This window comes from Pseudophryne corroboree, chromosome 11, assembly GCF_028390025.1.
Source record: "Pseudophryne corroboree isolate aPseCor3 chromosome 11, aPseCor3.hap2, whole genome shotgun sequence".
Taxonomy (NCBI): Eukaryota; Metazoa; Chordata; class Amphibia; order Anura; family Myobatrachidae; genus Pseudophryne; species Pseudophryne corroboree.
In genome coordinates this window covers 68888143-68913272 of record NC_086454.1, presented here as the reverse complement: position 1 = coordinate 68913272, position 25130 = coordinate 68888143, and the positions used below count along the sequence as shown (strand labels likewise).

At 29.9% G+C, this 25130-nt stretch overlaps 25 non-coding genes across 25 annotated transcripts; all 25 read right to left on the bottom strand.

Annotated features, from left to right (window-relative positions):
* Positions 1 to 232: 232 nt before the first annotated feature.
* On the bottom strand, positions 233 to 306 carry TRNAT-AGU (transfer RNA threonine (anticodon AGU)). The gene has a single exon. It is a non-coding gene; the product is annotated as a tRNA-Thr (tRNA).
* An 842-nt stretch (positions 307 to 1148) lies between these two features.
* On the bottom strand, positions 1149 to 1222 carry TRNAT-AGU (transfer RNA threonine (anticodon AGU)). Its single transcript has one exon. It is a non-coding gene; the product is annotated as a tRNA-Thr (tRNA).
* Positions 1223 to 2050: 828 nt separating this feature from the next.
* TRNAT-AGU (transfer RNA threonine (anticodon AGU)) lies at positions 2051 to 2124 on the bottom strand. Its single transcript has one exon. It is a non-coding gene; the product is annotated as a tRNA-Thr (tRNA).
* Positions 2125 to 2965: 841 nt separating this feature from the next.
* TRNAT-AGU (transfer RNA threonine (anticodon AGU)) lies at positions 2966 to 3039 on the bottom strand. The gene has a single exon. It is a non-coding gene; the product is annotated as a tRNA-Thr (tRNA).
* Positions 3040 to 3869: 830 nt separating this feature from the next.
* On the bottom strand, positions 3870 to 3943 carry TRNAT-AGU (transfer RNA threonine (anticodon AGU)). The gene has a single exon. It is a non-coding gene; the product is annotated as a tRNA-Thr (tRNA).
* Positions 3944 to 4779: 836 nt separating this feature from the next.
* TRNAT-AGU (transfer RNA threonine (anticodon AGU)) lies at positions 4780 to 4853 on the bottom strand. Its single transcript has one exon. It is a non-coding gene; the product is annotated as a tRNA-Thr (tRNA).
* An 829-nt stretch (positions 4854 to 5682) lies between these two features.
* On the bottom strand, positions 5683 to 5756 carry TRNAT-AGU (transfer RNA threonine (anticodon AGU)). Its single transcript has one exon. It is a non-coding gene; the product is annotated as a tRNA-Thr (tRNA).
* Positions 5757 to 6598: 842 nt separating this feature from the next.
* On the bottom strand, positions 6599 to 6672 carry TRNAT-AGU (transfer RNA threonine (anticodon AGU)). The gene has a single exon. It is a non-coding gene; the product is annotated as a tRNA-Thr (tRNA).
* An 828-nt stretch (positions 6673 to 7500) lies between these two features.
* On the bottom strand, positions 7501 to 7574 carry TRNAT-AGU (transfer RNA threonine (anticodon AGU)). The gene has a single exon. It is a non-coding gene; the product is annotated as a tRNA-Thr (tRNA).
* An 841-nt stretch (positions 7575 to 8415) lies between these two features.
* Positions 8416 to 8489, bottom strand: TRNAT-AGU (transfer RNA threonine (anticodon AGU)). Its single transcript has one exon. It is a non-coding gene; the product is annotated as a tRNA-Thr (tRNA).
* Positions 8490 to 9319: 830 nt separating this feature from the next.
* TRNAT-AGU (transfer RNA threonine (anticodon AGU)) lies at positions 9320 to 9393 on the bottom strand. The gene has a single exon. It is a non-coding gene; the product is annotated as a tRNA-Thr (tRNA).
* Positions 9394 to 10229: 836 nt separating this feature from the next.
* Positions 10230 to 10303, bottom strand: TRNAT-AGU (transfer RNA threonine (anticodon AGU)). Its single transcript has one exon. It is a non-coding gene; the product is annotated as a tRNA-Thr (tRNA).
* An 829-nt stretch (positions 10304 to 11132) lies between these two features.
* TRNAT-AGU (transfer RNA threonine (anticodon AGU)) lies at positions 11133 to 11206 on the bottom strand. The gene has a single exon. It is a non-coding gene; the product is annotated as a tRNA-Thr (tRNA).
* Positions 11207 to 12950: 1744 nt separating this feature from the next.
* On the bottom strand, positions 12951 to 13024 carry TRNAT-AGU (transfer RNA threonine (anticodon AGU)). Its single transcript has one exon. It is a non-coding gene; the product is annotated as a tRNA-Thr (tRNA).
* Positions 13025 to 13866: 842 nt separating this feature from the next.
* On the bottom strand, positions 13867 to 13940 carry TRNAT-AGU (transfer RNA threonine (anticodon AGU)). Its single transcript has one exon. It is a non-coding gene; the product is annotated as a tRNA-Thr (tRNA).
* An 829-nt stretch (positions 13941 to 14769) lies between these two features.
* Positions 14770 to 14843, bottom strand: TRNAT-AGU (transfer RNA threonine (anticodon AGU)). The gene has a single exon. It is a non-coding gene; the product is annotated as a tRNA-Thr (tRNA).
* Positions 14844 to 16585: 1742 nt separating this feature from the next.
* TRNAT-AGU (transfer RNA threonine (anticodon AGU)) lies at positions 16586 to 16659 on the bottom strand. Its single transcript has one exon. It is a non-coding gene; the product is annotated as a tRNA-Thr (tRNA).
* An 842-nt stretch (positions 16660 to 17501) lies between these two features.
* TRNAT-AGU (transfer RNA threonine (anticodon AGU)) lies at positions 17502 to 17575 on the bottom strand. The gene has a single exon. It is a non-coding gene; the product is annotated as a tRNA-Thr (tRNA).
* Positions 17576 to 18402: 827 nt separating this feature from the next.
* TRNAT-AGU (transfer RNA threonine (anticodon AGU)) lies at positions 18403 to 18476 on the bottom strand. The gene has a single exon. It is a non-coding gene; the product is annotated as a tRNA-Thr (tRNA).
* Positions 18477 to 20222: 1746 nt separating this feature from the next.
* On the bottom strand, positions 20223 to 20296 carry TRNAT-AGU (transfer RNA threonine (anticodon AGU)). The gene has a single exon. It is a non-coding gene; the product is annotated as a tRNA-Thr (tRNA).
* Positions 20297 to 21126: 830 nt separating this feature from the next.
* TRNAT-AGU (transfer RNA threonine (anticodon AGU)) lies at positions 21127 to 21200 on the bottom strand. The gene has a single exon. It is a non-coding gene; the product is annotated as a tRNA-Thr (tRNA).
* An 829-nt stretch (positions 21201 to 22029) lies between these two features.
* On the bottom strand, positions 22030 to 22103 carry TRNAT-AGU (transfer RNA threonine (anticodon AGU)). The gene has a single exon. It is a non-coding gene; the product is annotated as a tRNA-Thr (tRNA).
* An 842-nt stretch (positions 22104 to 22945) lies between these two features.
* TRNAT-AGU (transfer RNA threonine (anticodon AGU)) lies at positions 22946 to 23019 on the bottom strand. Its single transcript has one exon. It is a non-coding gene; the product is annotated as a tRNA-Thr (tRNA).
* An 830-nt stretch (positions 23020 to 23849) lies between these two features.
* On the bottom strand, positions 23850 to 23923 carry TRNAT-AGU (transfer RNA threonine (anticodon AGU)). The gene has a single exon. It is a non-coding gene; the product is annotated as a tRNA-Thr (tRNA).
* Positions 23924 to 24765: 842 nt separating this feature from the next.
* Positions 24766 to 24839, bottom strand: TRNAT-AGU (transfer RNA threonine (anticodon AGU)). The gene has a single exon. It is a non-coding gene; the product is annotated as a tRNA-Thr (tRNA).
* Between the last annotated feature and the right edge of the window lie 291 nt (positions 24840 to 25130).

Genomic DNA, 25130 nt, shown 5'->3' with positions numbered 1-25130 from the left:
ATTTCTAGAATTCTTTTCTAGTTACCTTGGCATCAATTTACTTCTACAAAATAACTGATATTAAAAAAGGGGAATATTGCATTTTTTTGTGTTTTCTGATTTGGACTGTATCTAGAAATGTGGTACATATTACTGAACATGTGAGAAAGGGTAAAGGCTGCTGAAGCATTCACATGTCTTTTTGTGATGAATTATCAACAAACTATGTTCTGAGTTGATGAAAATAAATGAAAGGCGCTGCTGAGATTTGAACTCAGGATCTCCTGTTTACTAGACAGGCGCTTTAATCAATTAAGCCACAGCACCACATGATACCCTAGAGCTTCACAAAGAAAAATTATATATCTAAGATATGCTATTTGGTAACAATTTTTGATATTCTTATAACTATTGCTTCATCAATTTTTCAAACCGGTGGAAATTTAGAGTATAAATAGAAAGTTGTGTTCTCTCTTTTCATTCATGATTTACAGGACCTTCATTCTTAAAATATCTTGTCAAAGTAATTTTCTAATATTTTTTTAAGCACTTTTATTGATTTCTCTGTAAGTAATGCTACATGGGAATAAATGTCAATTAATTTTTGATATTCAGAAAACAAAAACATGTAGTAAAATTAAGAACTCTGTTTTAAAAAGTCAGAATTATGGTTAGCATTCTTTATTGATGCTTTTTCAAGAGAAGTTTAGCTTTTCATCAAGAAGTATTTTCCTAACACAATTTTAAGGATGTTATGGAAATAAATATGGGTTAAATGTCAATGATTCTCTAGCTATGATGACTAAACTAACTCTCAAATTACTGTACCTTGGGAAACTTACTTTTTTACAGACATTTTAACACTTTCTGTGTTATTCTCTTTTAAATGTACTCTAAATTAATTTTGCAGTTTACCCAATATGATGAAGGCTCTTTTGTAAAAATTCATCTATTTACCTTAACATAGGCATATTTCTACAAATTAACTTATGTTGAAATAGGGTGAAGTTTTGTTGTTTGTCGTCTTCTGACATGGATGGCATCTTTAAACTTTTTTACATTGGTGACCAAATGTGCCAAAGTGAAAGCAGATAAAGGTTTTACACATCTTATTTTGTTATCCATCAACAAAAAACTACATACTGGTGTGATAAAAAGGTATCAAGCAAAGGTACTGCTGAGATATGAACGCAGGATCTCCTGTTTACTAGACAGGCACTTTAACCAACTAAGCCACAGCACCACTTGCACTGCCTTACATATAATGACAAATTATATGTCTAAAGTATAATATTTTTTATTATTTTTATATATTTTTTTGAAACTAGTATTTTATTAATTCTTTAAACAGTTGGAAACTTACAGTAAGTTTTATAATGCTTTTTTCTCCTTTATTTTGTATATACAGGCCCTACATTCTTACAATGTTTGTTCACGTCACTTGTTAATATTCTTTATTGTAATAGATATTATGGCGTTCTTATTAATGTAGTCATCCCTGGGAAATTAAAGTCAGTCTATTGTTGGTACTCATACAGTTAAAAAGTAATCGTGAAATGAAAACATGAGATCTCAATGATAGAATTATTGTTAACATTTTATCTGGAAGCTTGCTCAATAAATGGAAAGATTTATTTCTGGAATTGCTTTCCTAACACAATATTGTTTATGTTAAGTAACAAATAATCCATTATTTTCTATTGCTCCCTAAACTCTGATGACTAAATTGTCTATCAATTTATCTTGAGAAACTCACATTGTTACTGACTTTTGTTTAAACATTTCCTCTGACTGGACACCATATTGTTCCTGGAGATTGCTCAGACATGATGATTGGCAATTTCTAGAATTCTTTTCTAGTTACCTTGGCATCAATTTACTTCTACAAAATAACTGATATTAAAAAAGGGGAATATTGCATTTTTTTGTGTTTTCTGATTTGGACTGTATCTAGAAATGTGGTACATATTACTGAACATGTGAGAAAGGGTAAAGGCTGCTGAAGCATTCACATGTCTTTTTGTGATGAATTATCAACAAACTATGTTCTGAGTTGATGAAAATAAATGAAAGGCGCTGCTGAGATTTGAACTCAGGATCTCCTGTTTACTAGACAGGCGCTTTAATCAATTAAGCCACAGCACCACATGATACCCTAGAGCTTCACAAAGAAAAATTATATATCTAAGATATGCTATTTGGTAACAATTTTTGATATTCTTATAACTATTGCTTCATCAATTTTTCAAACCGGTGGAAATTTAGAGTATAAATAGAAAGTTGTGTTCTCCTTTTCATTCATGATTTACAGGACCTTCATTCTTAAAATATCTTGTCAAAGTAATTTTCTAATATTTTTTTAAGCACTTTTATTGATTTCTCTGTAAGTAATGCTACATGGGAATAAATGTCAATTAATTTTTGTTATTCAGAAAACAAAAACATGTAGTAAAATTAAGAACTCTGTTTTAAAAAGTCAGAATTATGGTTAGCATTCTTTATTGATGCTTTTTCAAGAGAAGTTTAGCTTTTCATCAAGAAGTATTTTCCTAACACAATTTTAAGGATGTTATGGAAATAAATATGGGTTAAATGTCAATGATTCTCTAGCTATGATGACTAAACTGACTCTCAAATTACTGTACCTTGGGAAACTTACTTTTTTACAGACATTTTAACACTTTCTGTGTTATTCTCTTTTAAATGTACTCTAAATTAATTTTGCAGTTTACCCAATATGATGAAGGCTATTTTGTAAAAATTCATCTATTTACCTTAACATAGGCATATTTCTACAAATTAACTTATGTTGAAATAGGGTGAAGTTTTGTTGTTTGTCGTCTTCTGACATGGATGGCATCTTTCAACTTTTTTACATTGGTGACCAAATGTGCCAAAGTGAAAGCAGATAAAGGTTTTACACATCTTATTTTGTTATGCATCAACAAAAAACTACATACTGGTGTGATAAAAAGGTATCAAGCAAAGGTACTGCTGAGATATGAACTCAGGATCTCCTGTTTACTAGACAGGCACTTTAACCAACTAAGCCACAACACCACTTGCACTGCCTTACATATAATGACAAATTATATGTCTAAAGTATAATATTTTTTATTATTTTTATATATTTTTTTGAAACTAGTATTTTATTAATTCTTTAAACAGTTGGAAACTTACAGTAAGTTATATAATGCTTTTTTCTCCTTTATTTTGTATATACAGGCCCTACATTCTTACAATATCTTGTTCAAGTCACTTGTTAATATGCTTTATTGTAATAGATATTATGGCGTTCTTATTAATGTAGTCATCCCTGGGAAATTAAAGTCAGTCTATTGTTGGTACTCATACAGTTAAAAAGTAATCGTGAAATGAAAACATGAGATCTCAATGATAGAATTAATGTTAACATTTTATCTGGAAGCTTGCTCAATAATGGAAAGATTTATTTCTGGAATTGCTTTCCTAACACAATATTGTTTATGTAAAGTAACAAATAATCCATTATTTTCTATTGCTCCCCAAACACTGATGACTAAATTGTCTATCAATTTATCTTGAGAAACTCACATTGTTACTGACTTTTGTTTAAACATTTCCTCTGACTGGACACCATATTGTTCCTGGAGATTGCTCAGACATGATGATTGGCAATTTCTGGAATTCTTTTCTAGTTACCTTGGCATCAATTTACTTCTACAAAATAACTGATATTAAAAAAAAAGGGGAATATTGCATTTTTTGTGTTTTCAGATTTGGACTGTATCTAGAAATGTGGTACATATTACTGAATGTGTGAGAAAGGGTAAAGGCTGCTGAAGCATTCACATGTCTTTTTGTGATGAATTATCAACAAACTATGTTCTGAGTTGATGAAAATAAATGAAAGGCGCTGCTGAGATTTGAACTCAGGATCTCCTGTTTACTAGACAGGCGCTTTAACCAACTAAGCCACAGCACCACATGATGCCCTAGAGCTTCACAAAGAAAAATGATATATCTAAAATATGCTATTTGGTAACAATTTTTGATATTCTTATAACTATTGCTTCATTAATTTTTTAATCCGGTGGAAATTTAGAGTATAAATAGAAAGTTGTGTTGTCTCTTTTCATTCATGATTTACAGGACCTTCATTCTTAAAATATCTAGTCAAAGTAATTTTCTAAAAAATTTTTTAGCACTTTTATTGATTTCTCTGTAAGTAATGCTACATGGGAATAAATGTCAATTAATTTTTGATATTCAGAAAACAAAAACATGTAGTAAAATTAAGAACTCTGTTTTAAAAAGTCAGAATTATGGTTAGCATTCTTTATTGATGCTTTTTCAAGAGAAGTTTAGCTTTTCATCAAGAAGTATTTTCCTAACACAATTTTAAGGATGTTATGGAAATAAATATGGGTTAAATGTCAATGATTCTCTAGCTATGATGACTAAACTGACTCTCAAATTACTGTACCTTGGGAAACTTACTTTTTTACAGACATTTTAACACTTTCTGTGTTATTTAAATGTACTCTAAATTAATTTTGCAGTTTACCCAATATGATGAAGGCTATTTTGTAAAAATTCATCTATTTACCTTAACATAGGCATATTTCTACAAATTAACTTATGTTGAAATAGGGTGAAGTTTTGTTGTTTGTCGTCTTCTGACATGGATGGCATCTTTAAACTTTTTTACATTGGTGACCAAATGTGCCAAAGTGAAAGCAGATAAAGGTTTTACACATCTTATTTTGTTATGCATCAACAAAAAACTACATACTGGTGTGATAAAAAAGTATCAAGCAAAGGTACTGCTGAGATATGAACTCAGGATCTCCTGTTTACTAAACAGGCACTTTAACCAACTAAGCCACAGCACCACTTGCACTGCCTTACATATAATGACAAATGATATGTCTAAAGTATAATATTTTTTATTATTTTTATATATTTTTTTTGAAACTAGTATTTTATTAATTCTTTAAACAGTTGGAAACTTACAGTAAGTTATATAATGCTTTTTTCTCCTTTATTTTGTATATACAGGCCCTACATTCTTACAATGTTTGTTCACGTCACTTATTAATATACTTTATTGTAATAGATATTATGGTGTTCTTATTAATGTAGTCATCCCTGGGAAATTAAAGTCAGTCTATTGTTGGTACTCATACAGTTAAAAAGTAATCGTGAAATGAAAACATGAGATCTCAATGATAGAATTATTGTTAACATTTTATCTGGAAGCTTGCTCAATAAATGGAAAGATTTATTTCTGGAATTGCTTTCCTAACATAATATTGTTTATGTTAAGTAACAAATAATCCATTATTTTCTATTGCTCCCCAAACTCTGATGACTAAATTGTCTATCAATTTATCTTGAGAAACTCACATTGTTACTGACTTTTGTTTAAACATTTCCTCTGACTGGACACCATATTGTTCCTGGAGATTGCTCAGACATGATGATTGGCAATTTCTAGAATTCTTTTCTAGTTACCTTGGCATCAATTTACTTCTACAAAATAACTGATATTAAAAAAGGGGAATATTGCATTTTTTTGTGTTTTCTGATTTGGACTGTATCTAGAAATGTGGTACATATTACTGAACATGTGAGAAAGGGTAAAGGCTGCTGAAGCATTCACATGTCTTTTTGTGATGAATTATCAACAAACTATGTTCTGAGTTGATGAAAATAAATGAAAGGCGCTGCTGAGATTTGAACTCAGGATCTCCTGTTTACTAGACAGGCGCTTTAATCAATTAAGCCACAGCACCACATGATACCCTAGAGCTTCACAAAGAAAAATTATATATCTAAGATATGCTATTTGGTAACAATTTTTGATATTCTTATAACTATTGCTTCATCAATTTTTCAAACCGGTGGAAATTTAGAGTATAAATAGAAAGTTGTGTTCTCTCTTTTCATTCATGATTTACAGGACCTTCATTCTTAAAATATCTTGTCAAAGTAATTTTCTAATATTTTTTTAAGCACTTTTATTGATTTCTCTGTAAGTAATGCTACATGGGAATAAATGTCAATTAATTTTTGATATTCAGAAAACAAAAACATGTAGTAAAATTAAGAACTCTGTTTTAAAAAGTCAGAATTATGGTTAGCATTCTTTATTGATGCTTTTTCAAGAGAAGTTTAGCTTTTCATCAAGAAGTATTTTCCTAACACAATTTTAAGGATGTTATGGAAATAAATATGGGTTAAATGTCAATGATTCTCTAGCTATGATGACTAAACTAACTCTCAAATTACTGTACCTTGGGAAACTTACTTTTTTACAGACATTTTAACACTTTCTGTGTTATTCTCTTTTAAATGTACTCTAAATTAATTTTGCAGTTTACCCAATATGATGAAGGCTCTTTTGTAAAAATTCATCTATTTACCTTAACATAGGCATATTTCTACAAATTAACTTATGTTGAAATAGGGTGAAGTTTTGTTGTTTGTCGTCTTCTGACATGGATGGCATCTTTAAACTTTTTTACATTGGTGACCAAATGTGCCAAAGTGAAAGCAGATAAAGGTTTTACACATCTTATTTTGTTATCCATCAACAAAAAACTACATACTGGTGTGATAAAAAGGTATCAAGCAAAGGTACTGCTGAGATATGAACGCAGGATCTCCTGTTTACTAGACAGGCACTTTAACCAACTAAGCCACAGCACCACTTGCACTGCCTTACATATAATGACAAATTATATGTCTAAAGTATAATATTTTTTATTATTTTTATATATTTTTTTGAAACTAGTATTTTATTAATTCTTTAAACAGTTGGAAACTTACAGTAAGTTATATAATGCTTTTTTCTCCTTTATTTTGTATATACAGGCCCTACATTCTTACAATGTTTGTTCACGTCACTTGTTAATATTCTTTATTGTAATAGATATTATGGCGTTCTTATTAATGTAGTCATCCCTGGGAAATTAAAGTCAGTCTATTGTTGGTACTCATACAGTTAAAAAGTAATCGTGAAATGAAAACATGAGATCTCAATGATAGAATTATTGTTAACATTTTATCTGGAAGCTTGCTCAATAAATGGAAAGATTTATTTCTGGAATTGCTTTCCTAACACAATATTGTTTATGTTAAGTAACAAATAATCCATTATTTTCTATTGCTCCCTAAACTCTGATGACTAAATTGTCTATCAATTTATCTTGAGAAACTCACATTGTTACTGACTTTTGTTTAAACATTTCCTCTGACTGGACACCATATTGTTCCTGGAGATTGCTCAGACATGATGATTGGCAATTTCTAGAATTCTTTTCTAGTTACCTTGGCATCAATTTACTTCTACAAAATAACTGATATTAAAAAAGGGGAATATTGCATTTTTTTGTGTTTTCTGATTTGGACTGTATCTAGAAATGTGGTACATATTACTGAACATGTGAGAAAGGGTAAAGGCTGCTGAAGCATTCACATGTCTTTTTGTGATGAATTATCAACAAACTATGTTCTGAGTTGATGAAAATAAATGAAAGGCGCTGCTGAGATTTGAACTCAGGATCTCCTGTTTACTAGACAGGCGCTTTAATCAATTAAGCCACAGCACCACATGATACCCTAGAGCTTCACAAAGAAAAATTATATATCTAAGATATGCTATTTGGTAACAATTTTTGATATTCTTATAACTATTGCTTCATCAATTTTTCAAACCGGTGGAAATTTAGAGTATAAATAGAAAGTTGTGTTCTCCTTTTCATTCATGATTTACAGGACCTTCATTCTTAAAATATCTTGTCAAAGTAATTTTCTAATATTTTTTTAAGCACTTTTATTGATTTCTCTGTAAGTAATGCTACATGGGAATAAATGTCAATTAATTTTTGTTATTCAGAAAACAAAAACATGTAGTAAAATTAAGAACTCTGTTTTAAAAAGTCAGAATTATGGTTAGCATTCTTTATTGATGCTTTTTCAAGAGAAGTTTAGCTTTTCATCAAGAAGTATTTTCCTAACACAATTTTAAGGATGTTATGGAAATAAATATGGGTTAAATGTCAATGATTCTCTAGCTATGATGACTAAACTGACTCTCAAATTACTGTACCTTGGGAAACTTACTTTTTTACAGACATTTTAACACTTTCTGTGTTATTCTCTTTTAAATGTACTCTAAATTAATTTTGCAGTTTACCCAATATGATGAAGGCTATTTTGTAAAAATTCATCTATTTACCTTAACATAGGCATATTTCTACAAATTAACTTATGTTGAAATAGGGTGAAGTTTTGTTGTTTGTCGTCTTCTGACATGGATGGCATCTTTCAACTTTTTTACATTGGTGACCAAATGTGCCAAAGTGAAAGCAGATAAAGGTTTTACACATCTTATTTTGTTATGCATCAACAAAAAACTACATACTGGTGTGATAAAAAGGTATCAAGCAAAGGTACTGCTGAGATATGAACTCAGGATCTCCTGTTTACTAGACAGGCACTTTAACCAACTAAGCCACAACACCACTTGCACTGCCTTACATATAATGACAAATTATATGTCTAAAGTATAATATTTTTTATTATTTTTATATATTTTTTTGAAACTAGTATTTTATTAATTCTTTAAACAGTTGGAAACTTACAGTAAGTTATATAATGCTTTTTTCTCCTTTATTTTGTATATACAGGCCCTACATTCTTACAATATCTTGTTCAAGTCACTTGTTAATATGCTTTATTGTAATAGATATTATGGCGTTCTTATTAATGTAGTCATCCCTGGGAAATTAAAGTCAGTCTATTGTTGGTACTCATACAGTTAAAAAGTAATCGTGAAATGAAAACATGAGATCTCAATGATAGAATTAATGTTAACATTTTATCTGGAAGCTTGCTCAATAATGGAAAGATTTATTTCTGGAATTGCTTTCCTAACACAATATTGTTTATGTAAAGTAACAAATAATCCATTATTTTCTATTGCTCCCCAAACACTGATGACTAAATTGTCTATCAATTTATCTTGAGAAACTCACATTGTTACTGACTTTTGTTTAAACATTTCCTCTGACTGGACACCATATTGTTCCTGGAGATTGCTCAGACATGATGATTGGCAATTTCTGGAATTCTTTTCTAGTTACCTTGGCATCAATTTACTTCTACAAAATAACTGATATTAAAAAAAAGGGGGAATATTGCATTTTTTGTGTTTTCTGATTTGGACTGTATCTAGAAATGTGGTACATATTACTGAATGTGTGAGAAAGGGTAAAGGCTGCTGAAGCATTCACATGTCTTTTTGTGATGAATTATCAACAAACTATGTTCTGAGTTGATGAAAATAAATGAAAGGCGCTGCTGAGATTTGAACTCAGGATCTCCTGTTTACTAGACAGGCGCTTTAACCAACTAAGCCACAGCACCACATGATGCCCTAGAGCTTCACAAAGAAAAATGATATATCTAAAATATGCTATTTGGTAACAATTTTTGATATTCTTATAACTATTGCTTCATTAATTTTTTAATCCGGTGGAAATTTAGAGTATAAATAGAAAGTTGTGTTGTCTCTTTTCATTCATGATTTACAGGACCTTCATTCTTAAAATATCTAGTCAAAGTAATTTTCTAAAAAATTTTTTAGCACTTTTATTGATTTCTCTGTAAGTAATGCTACATGGGAATAAATGTCAATTAATTTTTGATATTCAGAAAACAAAAACATGTAGTAAAATTAAGAACTCTGTTTTAAAAAGTCAGAATTATGGTTAGCATTCTTTATTGATGCTTTTTCAAGAGAAGTTTAGCTTTTCATCAAGAAGTATTTTCCTAACACAATTTTAAGGATGTTATGGAAATAAATATGGGTTAAATGTCAATGATTCTCTAGCTATGATGACTAAACTGACTCTCAAATTACTGTACCTTGGGAAACTTACTTTTTTACAGACATTTTAACACTTTCTGTGTTATTTAAATGTACTCTAAATTAATTTTGCAGTTTACCCAATATGATGAAGGCTATTTTGTAAAAATTCATCTATTTACCTTAACATAGGCATATTTCTACAAATTAACTTATGTTGAAATAGGGTGAAGTTTTGTTGTTTGTCGTCTTCTGACATGGATGGCATCTTTAAACTTTTTTACATTGGTGACCAAATGTGCCAAAGTGAAAGCAGATAAAGGTTTTACACATCTTATTTTGTTATGCATCAACAAAAAACTACATACTGGTGTGATAAAAAAGTATCAAGCAAAGGTACTGCTGAGATATGAACTCAGGATCTCCTGTTTACTAAACAGGCACTTTAACCAACTAAGCCACAGCACCACTTGCACTGCCTTACATATAATGACAAATGATATGTCTAAAGTATAATATTTTTTATTATTTTTATATATTTTTTTTGAAACTAGTATTTTATTAATTCTTTAAACAGTTGGAAACTTACAGTAAGTTATATAATGCTTTTTTCTCCTTTATTTTGTATATACAGGCCCTACATTCTTACAATGTTTGTTCACGTCACTTATTAATATACTTTATTGTAATAGATATTATGGTGTTCTTATTAATGTAGTCATCCCTGGGAAATTAAAGTCAGTCTATTGTTGGTACTCATACAGTTAAAAAGTAATCGTGAAATGAAAACATGAGATCTCAATGATAGAATTATTGTTAACATTTTATCTGGAAGCTTGCTCAATAAATGGAAAGATTTATTTCTGGAATTGCTTTCCTAACATAATATTGTTTATGTTAAGTAACAAATAATCCATTATTTTCTATTGCTCCCCAAACTCTGATGACTAAATTGTCTATCAATTTATCTTGAGAAACTCACATTGTTACTGACTTTTGTTTAAACATTTCCTCTGACTGGACACCATATTGTTCCTGGAGATTGCTCAGACATGATGATTGGCAATTTCTGGAATTCTTTTCTAGTTACCTTGGCATCAATTTACTTCTACAAAATAACTGATATTAAAAAAGGGGAATATTGCATTTTTTTGTGTTTTCTGATTTGGACTGTATCTAGAAATGTGGTACATATTACTGAACGTGTGAGAAAGGGTAAAGGCTGCTGAAGCATTCACATGTCTTTTTGTGATGAATTAACAACAAACTATGTTCTGAGTTGATGATAATAAATGAAAGGCGCTGCTGAGATTTGAACTCAAGATCTCCTGTTTACTAGACAGGCGCTTTAACCAACTAAGCCACAGCACCACATGATGCCCTAGAGCTTCACAAAGAAAAATGATATATCTAAAATATGCTATTTGGTAACAATTTTTGATATTCTTATAACTATTGCTTCATTAATTTTTTAATCCGGTGGAAATTTAGAGTATAAATAGAAAGTTGTGTTGTCTCTTTTCATTCATGATTTACAGGACCTTCATTCTTAAAATATCTAGTCAAAGTAATTTTCTAAAAAAATTTTTAGCACTTTTATTGATTTCTCTGTAAGTAATGCTACATGGGAATAAATGTCAATTAATTTTTGATATTCAGAAAACAAAAACATGTAGTAAAATTAAGAACTCTGTTTTAAAAAGTCAGAATTATGGTTAGCATTCTTTATTGATGCTTTTTCAAGAGAAGTTTAGCTTTTCATCAAGAAGTATTTTCCTAACACAATTTTAAGGATGTTATGGAAATAAATATGGGTTAAATGTCAATGATTCTCTAGCTATGATGACTAAACTGACTCTCAAATTACTGTACCTTGGGAAACTTACTTTTTTACAGACATTTTAACACTTTCTGTGTTATTCTCTTTTTAATGTACTCTAAATTAATTTTGCAGTTTACCCTTATGATGAAGGCTATTTTGTAAAAATTCATCTATTTACCTTAACATAGGCATATTTCTACAAATTAACTTATGTTGAAATAGGGTGAAGTTTTGTTGTTTGTCGTCTTCTGACATGGATGGCATCTTTAAACTTTTTTACATTGGTGACCAAATGTGCCAAAGTGAAAGCAGATAAAGGTTTTACACATCTTATTTTGTTATCCATCAACAAAAAACTACATACTGGTGTGATAAAAAGGTATCAAGCAAAGGTACTGCTGAGATATGAATGCAGGATCTCCTGTTTACTAGACAGGCACTTTAACCAACTAAGCCACAGCACCACTTGCACTGCCTTACATATAATGACAAATTATATGTCTAAAGTATAATATTTTTTATTATTTTTATATATTTTTTTGAAACTAGTATTTTATTAATTCTTTAAACAGTTGGAAACTTACAGTAAGTTATATAATGCTTTTTTCTCCTTTATTTTGTATATACAGGCCCTACATTCTTACAATGTTTGTTCACGTCACTTGTTAATATTCTTTATTGTTATAGATATTATGGCGTTCTTATTAATGTAGTCATCCCTGGGAAATTAAAGTCAGTCTATTGTTGGTACTCATGCAGTTAAAAAGTAATCGTGAAATGAAAACATGAGATCTCAATGATAGAATTATTGTTAACATTTTATCTGGAAGCTTGCTCAATAAATGGAAAGATTTATTTCTGGAATTGCTTTCCTAACACAATATTGTTTATGTTAAGTAACAAATAATCCATTATTTTCTATTGCTCCCCAAACTCTGATGACTAAATTGTCTATCAATTTATCTTGAGAAACTCACATTGTTACTGACTTTTGTTTAAACATTTCCTCTGACTGGACACCATAGTGTTCCTGGAGATAGCTCAGACATGATGATTGGCAATTTCTAGAATTCTTTTCTAGTTACCTTGGCATCAATTTACTTCTACAAAATAACTGATATTAAAAAAGGGGAATATTGCATTTTTTTTGTGTTTTCTGATTTGGACTGTATCTAGAAATGTGGTACATATTACTGAACATGTGAGAAAGGGTAAAGGCTGCTGAAGCATTCACATGTCTTTTTGTGATGAATTATCAACAAACTATGTTCTGAGTTGATGAAAATAAATGAAAGGCGCTGCTGAGATTTGAACTCAGGATCTCCTGTTTACTAGACAGGCGCTTTAATCAATTAAGCCACAGCACCACATGATGCCCTAGAGCTTCACAAAGAAAAATTATATATCTAAGATATGCTATTTGGTAACAATTTTTGATATTCTTATAACTATTGCTTCATCAATTTTTCAAACCGGTGGAAATTTAGAGTATAAATAGAAAGTTGTGTTCTCTATTTTCATTCATGATTTACAGGACCTTCATTCTTAAAATATCTTGTCAAAGTAATTTTCTAATATTTTTTTAAGCACTTTTATTGATTTCTCTGTAAGTAATGCTACATGGGAATAAATGTCAATTAATTTTTGATATTCAGAAAACAAAAACATGTAGTAAAATTAAGAACTCTGTTTTAAAAAGTCAGAATTATGGTTAGCATTCTTTATTGATGCTTTTTCAAGAGAAGTTTAGCTTTTCATCAAGAAGTATTTTCCTAACACAATTTTAAGGATGTTATGGAAATAAATATGGGTTAAATGTCAATGATTCTCTAGCTATGATGACTAAACTGACTCTCAAATTACTGTACCTTGGGAAACTTACTTTTTTACAGACATTTTAACACTTTCTGTGTTATTCTCTTTTAAATGTACTCTAAATTAATTTTGCAGTTTACCCAATATGATGAAGGCTATTTTGTAAAAATTCATCTATTTACCTTAACATAGGCATATTTCTACAAATTAACTTATGTTGAAATAGGGTGAAGTTTTGTTGTTTGTCGTCTTCTGACATGGATGGCATCTTTAAACTTTTTTACATTGGTGACCAAATGTGCCAAAGTGAAAGCAGATAAAGGTTTTACACATCTTATTTTGTTATGCATCAACAAAAAACTACATACTGGTGTGATAAAAAGGTATCAAGCAAAGGTACTGCTGAGATATGAACTCAGGATCTCCTGTTTACTAGACAGGCACTTTAACCAACTAAGCCACAGCACCACTTGCACTGCCTTACATATAATGACAAATTATATGTCTAAAGTATAATATTTTTTATTATTTTTATATATTTTTTTGAAACTAGTATTTTATTAATTCTTTAAACAGTTGGAAACTTACAGTAAGTTATATAATGCTTTTTTCTCCTTTATTTTGTATATACAGGCCCTACATTCTTACAATGTCTTGTTCAAGTCACTTGTTAATATGCTTTATTGTAATAGATATTATGGCGTTCTTATTAATGTAGTCATCCCTGGGAAATTAAAGTCAGTCTATTGTTGGTACTCATACAGTTAAAAAGTAATCGTGAAATGAAAACATGAGATCTCAATGATAGAATAAATGTTAACATTTTATCTGGAAGCTTGCTCAATAATGGAAAGATTTATTTCTGGAATTGCTTTCCTAACACAATATTGTTTATGTAAAGTAACAAATAATCCATTATTTTCTATTGCTCCCCAAACACTGATGACTAAATTGTCTATCAATTTATCTTGAGAAACTCACATTGTTACTGACTTTTGTTTAAACATTTCCTCTGACTGGACACCATATTGTTCCTGGAGATTGCTCAGACATGATGATTGGCAATTTCTGGAATTCTTTTCTAGTTACCTTGGCATCAATTTACTTCTACAAAATAACTGATATTAAAAAAAAGGGGAATATTGCATTTTTTGTGTTTTCTGATTTGGACTGTATCTAGAAATGTGGTACATATTACTGAATGTGTGAGAAAGGGTAAAGGCTGCTGAAGCATTCACATGTCTTTTTGTGATGAATTAACAACAAACTATGTTCTGAGTTGATGATAATAAATAAAAGGCGCTGCTGAGATTTGAACTCAGGATCTCCTGTTTACTAGACAGGCGCTTTAACCAACTAAGCCACAGCACCACATGATGCCCTAGAGCTTCACAAAGAAAAATTATATATCTAAAATATGCTATTTGGTAACAATTTTTGATATTCTTATAACTATTGCTTCATTAATTTTTCAAACCGGTGGAAATTTAGAGTATAAATAGAAAGTTGTGTTGTCTCTTTTCATTCATGATTTACAGGACCTTCATTCTTAAAATATCTTGTCAAAGTAATTTTCTAAAAAAATTTTTAGCACTTTTATTGATTTCTCTGTAAGTAATGCTACATGGGAATAAATGTCAATTAATTTTTGATATTAAGAAAACAAATACATGTAGTAAAATTAAGAACTCTGTTTTAAAAAGTCAGAATTATGGTTAGCATTCTTTATTGATGCTTTTTCAAGAGAAGTTTAGCTTTTCATCAAGAAGTATTTTCCTAACACAATTTTAAGGATGTTATGGAAATAAATATGGGTTAAATGTCAATGATTCTCTAGCTATGATGACTAAACTGACTCTCAAATTACTGTACCTTGGGAAACTTACTTTTTTAGACATTTTAACACTTTCTGTGTTATTCTCTTTTTAATGTACTCTAAATTAATTTTGCAGTTTACCCAATATGATGAAGGCTATTTTGTAAAAATTCATCTATTTACCTTAACATAGGCATATTTCTACAAATTAACTTATGTTGAAATAGGGTGAAGTTTTGTTGTTTGTCGTCTTCTTACATGGATGGCATCTTTAAACTTTTTTACATTGGTGACAAAATGTGCCAAAGTGAAAGCAGATAAAGGTTTTACACATCTTATTTTGTTATCCATCAACAAAAAACTACATACTGGTGTGATAAAAAGGTATCAAGCAAAGGTACTGCTGAGATATGAACGCAGGATCTCCTGTTTACTAGACAGGCATTTTAACCAACTAAGCCACAGCACCACTTGCACTGCCTTACATATAATGACAAATTATATGTCTAAAGTATAATATTTTTTATTATTTTTATATATTTTTTTGAAACTAGTATTTTATTAATTCTTTAAACAGTTGGAAACTTACAGTAAGTTATATAATGCTTTTTTCTCCTTTATTTTGTATATACAGGCCCTACATTCTTACAATGTTTGTTCACGTCACTTGTTAATATTCTTTATTGTAATAGATATTATGGCGTTCTTATTAATGTAGTCATCCCTGGGAAATTAAAGTCAGTCTATTGTTGGTACTCATACAGTTAAAAAGTAATCGTGAAATGAAAACATGAGATCTCAATGATAGAATTATTGTTAACATTTTATCTGGAAGCTTGCTCAATAAATGGAAAGATTTATTTCTGGAATTGCTTTTCTAACACAATATTGTTTATGTTAAGTAACAAATAATCCATTATTTTCTATTGCTCCCCAAACTCTGATGACTAAATTGTCTATCAATTTATCTTGAGAAACTCACATTGTTACTGACTTTTGTTTAAACATTTCCTCTGACTGGACACCATATTGTTCCTGGAGATTGCTCAGACATGATGATTGGCAATTTCTAGAATTCTTTTCTAGTTACCTTGGCATCAATTTACTTCTACAAAATAACTGATATTAAAAAAGGGGAATATTGCATTTTTTTGTGTTTTCTGATTTGGACTGTATCTAGAAATGTGGTACATATTACTGAACATGTGAGAAAGGGTAAATGCTGCTGAAGCATTCACATGTCTTTTTGTGATGAATTATCAACAAACTATGTTCTGAGTTGATGAAAATAAATGAAAGGCGCTGCTGAGATTTGAACTCAGGATCTCCTGTTTACTAGACAGGCGCTTTAATCAATTAAGCCACAGCACCACATGATGCCCTAAACCTTCACAAAGAAAAATTATATATCTAAGATATGCTATTTGGTAACAATTTTTGATATTCTTATAACTATTGCTTCATCAATTTTTCAAACCGGTGGAAATTTAGAGTATAAATAGAAAGTTGTGTTCTCTATTTTCATTCATGATTTACAGGACCTTCATTCTTAAAATATCTTGTCAAAGTAATTTTCTAATATTTTTTTAAGCACTTTTATTGATTTCTCTGTAAGTAATGCTACATGGGAATAAATGTCAATTAATTTTTGATATTCAGAAAACAAAAACATGTAGTAAAATTAAGAACTCTGTTTTAAAAAGTCAGAATTATGGTTAGCATTCTTTATTGATGCTTTTTCAAGAGAAGTTTAGCTTTTCATCAAGAAGTATTTTCCTAACACAATTTTAAGGATGTTATGGAAATAAATATGGGCTAAATGTCAATGATTCTCTAGCTATGATGACTAAACTGATTCTCAAATTACTGTACCTTGGGAAACTTACTTTTTTACAGACATTTTAACACTTTCTGTGTTATTCTCTTTTAAATGTACTCTAAATTAATTTTGCAGTTTACCCAATATGATGAAGGCTATTTTGTAAAAATTCATCTATTTACCTTAACATAGGCATATTTCTACAAATTAACTTATGTTGAAATAGGGTGAAGTTTTGTTGTTTGTCGTTTTCTGACATGGATGGCATCTTTAAACTTTTTTACATTGGTGACCAAATGTGCCAAAGTGAAAGCAGATAATGGTTTTACACATCTTATTTTGTTATCCATCAACAAAAAACTACATACTGGTGTGATAAAAAGGTATCAAGCAAAGGTACTGCTGAGATATGAACTCAGGATCTCCTGTTTACTAGACAGGCACTTTAACCAACTAAGCCACAGCACCACTTGCACTGCCTTACATATAATGACAAATTATATGTCTAAAGTATAATATTTTTTATTATTTTTATATATTTTTTTGAAACTAGTATTTTATTAATTCTTTAAACAGTTGGAAACTTACAGTAAGTTATATAATGCTTTTTTCTCCTTTATTTTGTATATACAGGCCCTACATTCTTACAATGTTTGTTCACGTCACTTGTTAATATACTTTATTTAATAGATATTATGGTGTTCTTATTAATGTAGTCATCCCTGGGAAATTAAAGTCAGTCTATTGTTGGTACTCATACAGTTAAAAAGTAATCGTGAAATGAAAACATGAGATCTCAATGATAGAATTATTGTTAACATTTTATCTGGAAGCTTGCTCAATAAATGGAAAGATTTATTTCTGGAATTGCTTTCCTAACACAATATTGTTTATGTTAAGTAACAAATAATCCATTATTTTCTATTGCTCCCCAAACTCTGATGACTAAATTGTCTATCAATTTATCTTGAGAAACTCACATTGTTACTGACTTTTGTTTAAACATTTCCTCTGACTGGACACCATATTGTTCCTGGAGATTGCTCAGACATGATGATTGGCAATTTCTGGAATTCTTTTCTAGTTACCTTGGCATCAATTTACTTCTACAAAATAACTGATATTAAAAAAGGGGAATATTGCATTTTTTTGTGTTTTCTGATTTGGACTGTATCTAGAAATGTGGTACATATTACTGAATGTGTGAGAAAGGGTAAAGGCTGCTGAAGCATTCACATGTCTTTTTGTGATGAATTAACAACAAACTATGTTCTGAGTTGATGATAATAAATGAAAGGCGCTGCTGAGATTTGAACTCAGGATCTCCTGTTTACTAGACAGGCGCTTTAACCAACTAAGCCACAGCACCACATGATGCCCTAGAGCTTCACAAAGAAAAATGATATATCTAAAATATGCTATTTGGTAACAATTTTTGATATTCTTATAACTATTGCTTCATTAATTTTTCAAACCGGTGGAAATTTAGAGTATAAATAGAAAGTTGTGTTGTCTCTTTTCATTCATGATTTACAGGACCTTCATTCTTAAAATATCTTGTCAAAGTAATTTTCTAAAAAATTTTTTAGCACTTTTATTGATTTCTCTGTAAGTAATGCTACATGGGAATAAATGTCAATTAATTTTTGATATTCAGAAAACAAAAACATGTAGTAAAATTAAGAACTCTGTTTTAAAAAGTCAGAATTATGGTTAGCATTCTTTATTGATGCTTTTTCAAGAGAAGTTTAGCTTTTCATCAAGAAGTATTTTCCTAACACAATTTTAAGGATGTTATGAAAATAAATATGGGTTAAATGTCAATGATTCTCTAGCTATGATGACTAAACTGACTCTCAAATTACTGTACCTTGGGAAACTTACTTTTTTACAGACATTTTAACACTTTCTGTGTTATTCTCTTTTAAATGTACTCTAAATTAATTTTGCAGTTTACCCAATATGATGAAGGCTATTTTGTAAAAATTCATCTATTTACCTTAACATAGGCATATTTCTACAAATTAACTTATGTTGAAATAGGGTGAAGTTTTGTTGTTTGTCGTCTTCTGACATGGATGGCATCTTTAAACTTTTTTACATTGGTGAATAAATGTGCCAAAGTGAAAGCAGATAAAGGTTTTACACATCTTATTTTGTTATGCATCAACAAAAAACTACATACTGGTGTGATAAAAAGGTATCAAGCAAAGGTACTGCTGAGATATGAACGCAGGATCTCCTGTTTACTAGACAGGCACTTTAACCAACTAAGCCACAGCATCACTTGCACTGCCTTACATATAATGACAAATTATATGTCTAAAGTATAATATTTTTTATTATTTTTATATATTTTTTTGAAACTAGTATTTTATTAATTCTTTAAACAGTTGGAAACTTACAGTAAGTTATATAATGCTTTTTTCTCCTTTATTTTGTATATACAGGCCCTACATTCTTACAATATCTTGTTCAAGTCACTTGTTAATATGCTTTATTGTAATAGATATTATGGTGTTCTTATTAATGTAGTCATCCCTGGGAAATTAAAGTCAGTCTATTGTTGGTACTCATACAGTTAAAAAGTAATCGTGAAATGAAAACATGAGATCTCAATGATAGAATTATTGTTAACATTTTATCTGGAAGCTTGCTCAATAAATGGAAAGATTTATTTCTGGAATTGCTTTCCTAACACAATATTGTTTATGTTAAGTAACAAATAATCCATTATTTTCTATTGCTCCCCAAACTCTGATGACTAAATTGTCTATCAATTTATCTTGAGAAACTCACATTGTTACTGACTTTTGTTTAAACATTTCCTCTGACTGGACACCATATTGTTCCTGGAGATTGCTCAGACATGATGATTGGCTATTTCTAGAATTCTTTTCTAGTTACCTTGGCATCAATTTACTTCTACAAAATAACTGATATTAAAAAAGGGGAATATTGCATTTTTTTTGTGTTTTCTGATTTGGACTGTATCTAGAAATGTGGTACATATTACTGAACATGTGAAAAAGGGTAAAGGCTGCTGAAGCATTCACATGTCTTTTTGTGATGAATTATCAACAAACTATGTTCTGAGTTGATGAAAATAAATAAAAGGCGCTGCTGAGATTTGAACTCAGGATCTCCTGTTTACTAGACAGGCGCTTTAACCAACTAAGCCACAGCACCACATGATGCCCTAGAGCTTCACAAAGAAAAATGATATATCTAAGATATGCTATTTGGTAACAATTTTTGATATTCTTATAACTATTGCTTCATCAATTTTTCAAACCGGTGGAAATTTAGAGTATAAATAGAAAGTTGTGTTCTCTCTTTTCATTCATGATTTACAGGACCTTCATTCTTAAAATATCTTGTCAAAGTAATTTTCTAATATTTTTTTAAGCACTTTTATTGATTTCTCTGTAAGTAATGCTACATGGGAATAAATGTCAATTAATTTTTGATAAAACATGTAGTAAAATTAAGAACTCTGTTTTAAAAAGTCAGAATTATGGTTAGCATTCTTTATTGATGCTTTTTCAAGAGAAGTTTAGCTTTTCATCAAGAAGTATTTTCCTAACACAATTTTAAGGATGTTATGGAAATAAATATGGGTTAAATGTCAATGATTCTCTAGCTATGATGACTAAACTGACTCTTAAATTACTGTACCTTGGGAAACTTACTTTTTTACAGACATTTTAACACTTTCTGTGTTATTCTCTTTTAAATGTACTCTAAATTAATTTTGCAGTTTACCCAATATGATGAAGGCTATTTTGTAAAAATTCATCTATTTACCTTAACATAGGCATATTTCTACAAATTAACTTATGTTGAAATAGGGTGAAGTTTTGTTGTTTGTCGTCTTCTGACATGGATGGCATCTTTAAACTTTTTTACATTGGTGACCAAATGTGCCAAAGTGAAAGCAGATAAAGGTTTTACACATCTTATTTTGTTATCCATCAACAAAAAACTACATACTGGTGTGATAAAAAGGTATCAAGCAAAGGTACTGCTGAGATATGAACGCAGGATCTCCTGTTTACTAGACAGGCACTTTAACCAACTAAGCCACAGCACCACTTGCACTGCCTTACATATAATGACAAATTATATGTCTAAAGTATAATATTTTTTATTATTTTTATATATTTTTTTTGAAACTAGTATTTTATTAATTCTTTAAACAGTTGGAAACTTACAGTAAGTTATATAATGCTTTTTTCTCCTTTATTTTGTATATACAGGCCCTACATTCTTACAATGTTTGTTCACGTCACTTGTTAATATTCTTTATTGTAATAGATATTATGGCGTTCTTATTAATGTAGTCATCCCTGGGAAATTAAAGTCAGTCTATTGTTGGTACTCATACAGTTAAAAAGTAATCGTGAAATGAAAACATGAGATCTCAATGATAGAATTATTGTTAACATTTTATCTGGAAGCTTGCTCAATAAATGGAAAGATTTATTTCTGGAATTGCTTTCCTAACACAATATTGTTTATGTTAAGTAACAAATAATCCATTATTTTCTATTGCTCCCCAAACTCTGATGACTAAATTGTCTATCAATTTATCTTGAGAAACTCACATTGTTACTGACTTTTGTTTAAACATTTCCTCTGACTGGACACCATATTGTTCCTGGAGATTGCTCAGACATGATGATTGGCAATTTCTAGAATTCTTTTCTAGTTACCTTGGCATCAATTTACTTCTACAAAATAACTGATATTAAAAAAGGGGAATATTGCATTTTTTTGTGTTTTCTGATTTGGACTGTATCTAGAAATGTGGTACATATTACTGAACATGTGAGAAAGGGTAAAGGCTGCTGAAGCATTCACATGTCTTTTTGTGATGAATTATCAACAAACTATGTTCTGAGTTGATGAAAATAAATGAAAGGCGCTGCTGAGATTTGAACTCAGGATCTCCTGTTTACTAGACAGGCGCTTTAAGCAATTAAGCCACAGCACCACATGATGCCCTAGAGCTTCACAAAGAAAAATTATATATCTAAGATATGCTATTTGGTAACAATTTTTGATATTCTTATAACTATTGCTTCATCAATTTTTCAAACCGGTGGAAGTTTAGAGTATAAATAGAAAGTTGTGTTCTCTCTTTTCATTCATGATTTACAGGACCTTCATTCTTAAAATATCTTGTCAAAGTAATTTTCTAATATTTTTTTAAGCACTTTTATTGATTTCTCTGTAAGTAATGCTACATGGGAATAAATGTCAATTAATTTTTGATATTCAGAAAACAAAAACATGTAGTAAAATTAAGAACTCTGTTTTAAAAAGTCAGAATTATGGTTAGCATTCTTTATTGATGCTTTTTCAAGAGAAGTTTAGCTTTTCATCAAGAAGTATTTTCCTAACACAATTTTAAGGATGTTATGGAAATAAATGTGGGTTAAATGTCAATGATTCTCTAGCTATGATGACTAAACTGACTCTCAAATTACTGTACCTTGGGAAACTTACTTTTTTACAGACATTTTAACACTTTCTGTGTTATTCTCTTTTAAATGTACTCTAAATTAATTTTGCAGTTTACCCAATATGATGAAGGCTATTTTGTAAAAATTCATCTATTTACCTTAACATAGGCATATTTCTACAAATTAACTTATGTTGAAATAGGGTGAAGTTTTGTTGTTTGTCGTCTTCTGACATGGATGGCATCTTTAAACTTTTTTACATTGGTGACCAAATGTGCCAAAGTGAAAGCAGATAAATGTTTTACACATCTTATTTTGTTATGCATCAACAAAAAACTACATACTGGTGTGATAAAAAGGTATCAAGCAAAGGTACTGCTGAGATATGAACTCAGGATCTCCTGTTTACTAGACAGGCACTTTAACCAACTAAGCCACAGCACCACTTGCACTGCCTTACATATAATGACAAATTATATGTCTAAAGTATAATATTTTTTATTATTTTTATATATTATTTTGAAACTAGTATTTTATTAATTCTTTAAACAGTTGGAAACTTACAGTAAGTTATATAATGCTTTTTTCTCCTTTATTTTGTATATATAGGCCCTACATTCTTACAATGTCTTGTTCAAGTCACTTGTTAATATGCTTTATTGTAATAGATATTATGGCGTTCTTATTAATGTAGTCATCCCTGGGAAATTAAAGTCAGTCTATTGTTGGTACTCATACAGTTAAAAAGTAATCGTGAAATGAAAACATGAGATCTCAATGATAGAATTAATGTTAACATTTTATCTGGAAGCTTGCTCAATAATGGAAAGATTTATTTCTGGAATTGCTTTCCTAACACAATATTGTTTATGTAAAGTAACAAATAATCCATTATTTTCTATTGCTCCCCAAACACTGATGACTAAATTGTCTATCAATTTATCTTGAGAAACTCACATTGTTACTGACTTTTGTTTAAACATTTCCTCTGACTGGACACCATATTGTTCCTGGAGATTGCTCAGACATGATGATTGGCAATTTCTGGAATTCTTTTCTAGTTACCTTGGCATCAATTTACTTCTACAAAATAACTGATATTAAAAAAAAAGGGGAATATTGCATTTTTTGTGTTTTCTGATTTGGACTGTATCTAGAAATGTGGTACATATTACTGAATGTGTGAGAAAGGGTAAAGGCTGCTGAAGCATTCACATGTCTTTTTGTGATGAATTAACAACAAACTATGTTCTGAGTTGATGATAATAAATAAAAGGCGCTGCTGAGATTTGAACTCAGGATCTCCTGTTTACTAGACAGGCGCTTTAACCAACTAAGCCACAGCACCACATGATGCCCTAGAGCTTCACAAAGAAAAATGATATATCTAAAATATGCTATTTGGTAACAATTTTTGATATTCTTATAACTATTGCTTCATTAATTTTTCAAACCGGTGGAAATTTAGAGTATAAATAGAAAGTTGTGTTGTCTCTTTTCATTCATGATTTACAGGACCTTCATTCTTAAAATATCTTGTCAAAGTAATTTTCTAAAAAAATTTTTAGCACTTTTATTGATTTCTCTGTAAGTAATGCTACATGGGAATAAATGTCGATTATTTTTTGATATTCAGAAAACAAAAACATGTAGTAAAATTAAGAACTCTGTTTTAAAAAGTCAGAATTATGGTTAGCATTCTTTATTGATGCTTTTTCAAGAGAAGTTTAGCTTTTCATGAAGAAGTATTTTCCCAACACAATTTTAAGGATGTTATGGAAATAAATATGGGCTAAATGTCAATGATTCTCTAGCTATGATGACTAAACTGATTCTCAAATTACTGTACCTTGGGAAACTTACTTTTTTACAGACATTTTAACACTTTCTGTGTTATTCTCTTTTTAATGTACTCTAAATTAATTTTGCAGTTTACCCAATATGATGAAGGCTATTTTGTAAAAATTCATCTATTTACCTTAACATAGGCATATTTCTACAAATTAACTTATGTTGAAATAGGGTGAAGTTTTGTTGTTTGTCGTTTTCTGACATGGATGGCATCTTTAAACTTTTTTACATTGGTGACCAAATGTGCCAAAGTGAAAGCAGATAATGGTTTTACACATCTTATTTTGTTATCCATCAACAAAAAACTACATACTGGTGTGATAAAAAGGTATCAAGCAAAGGTACTGCTGAGATATGAACTCAGGATCTCCTGTTTACTAGACAGGCACTTTAACCAACTAAGCCACAGCACCACTTGCAGTGCCTTACATATAATGACAAATTATATGTCTAAAGTATAATATTTTTTATTATTTTTATATATTTTTTTGAAACTAGTATTTTATTAATTCTTTAAACAGTTGGAAACTTACAGTAAGTTATATAATGCTTTTTTCTCCTTTATTTTGTATATACAGGCCCTACATTCTTACAATGTTTGTTCACGTCACTTGTTAATATACTTTATTGTAATAGATATTATGGTGTTCTTATTAATGTAGTCATCCCTGGGAAATTAAAGTCAGTCTATTGTTGGTACTCAT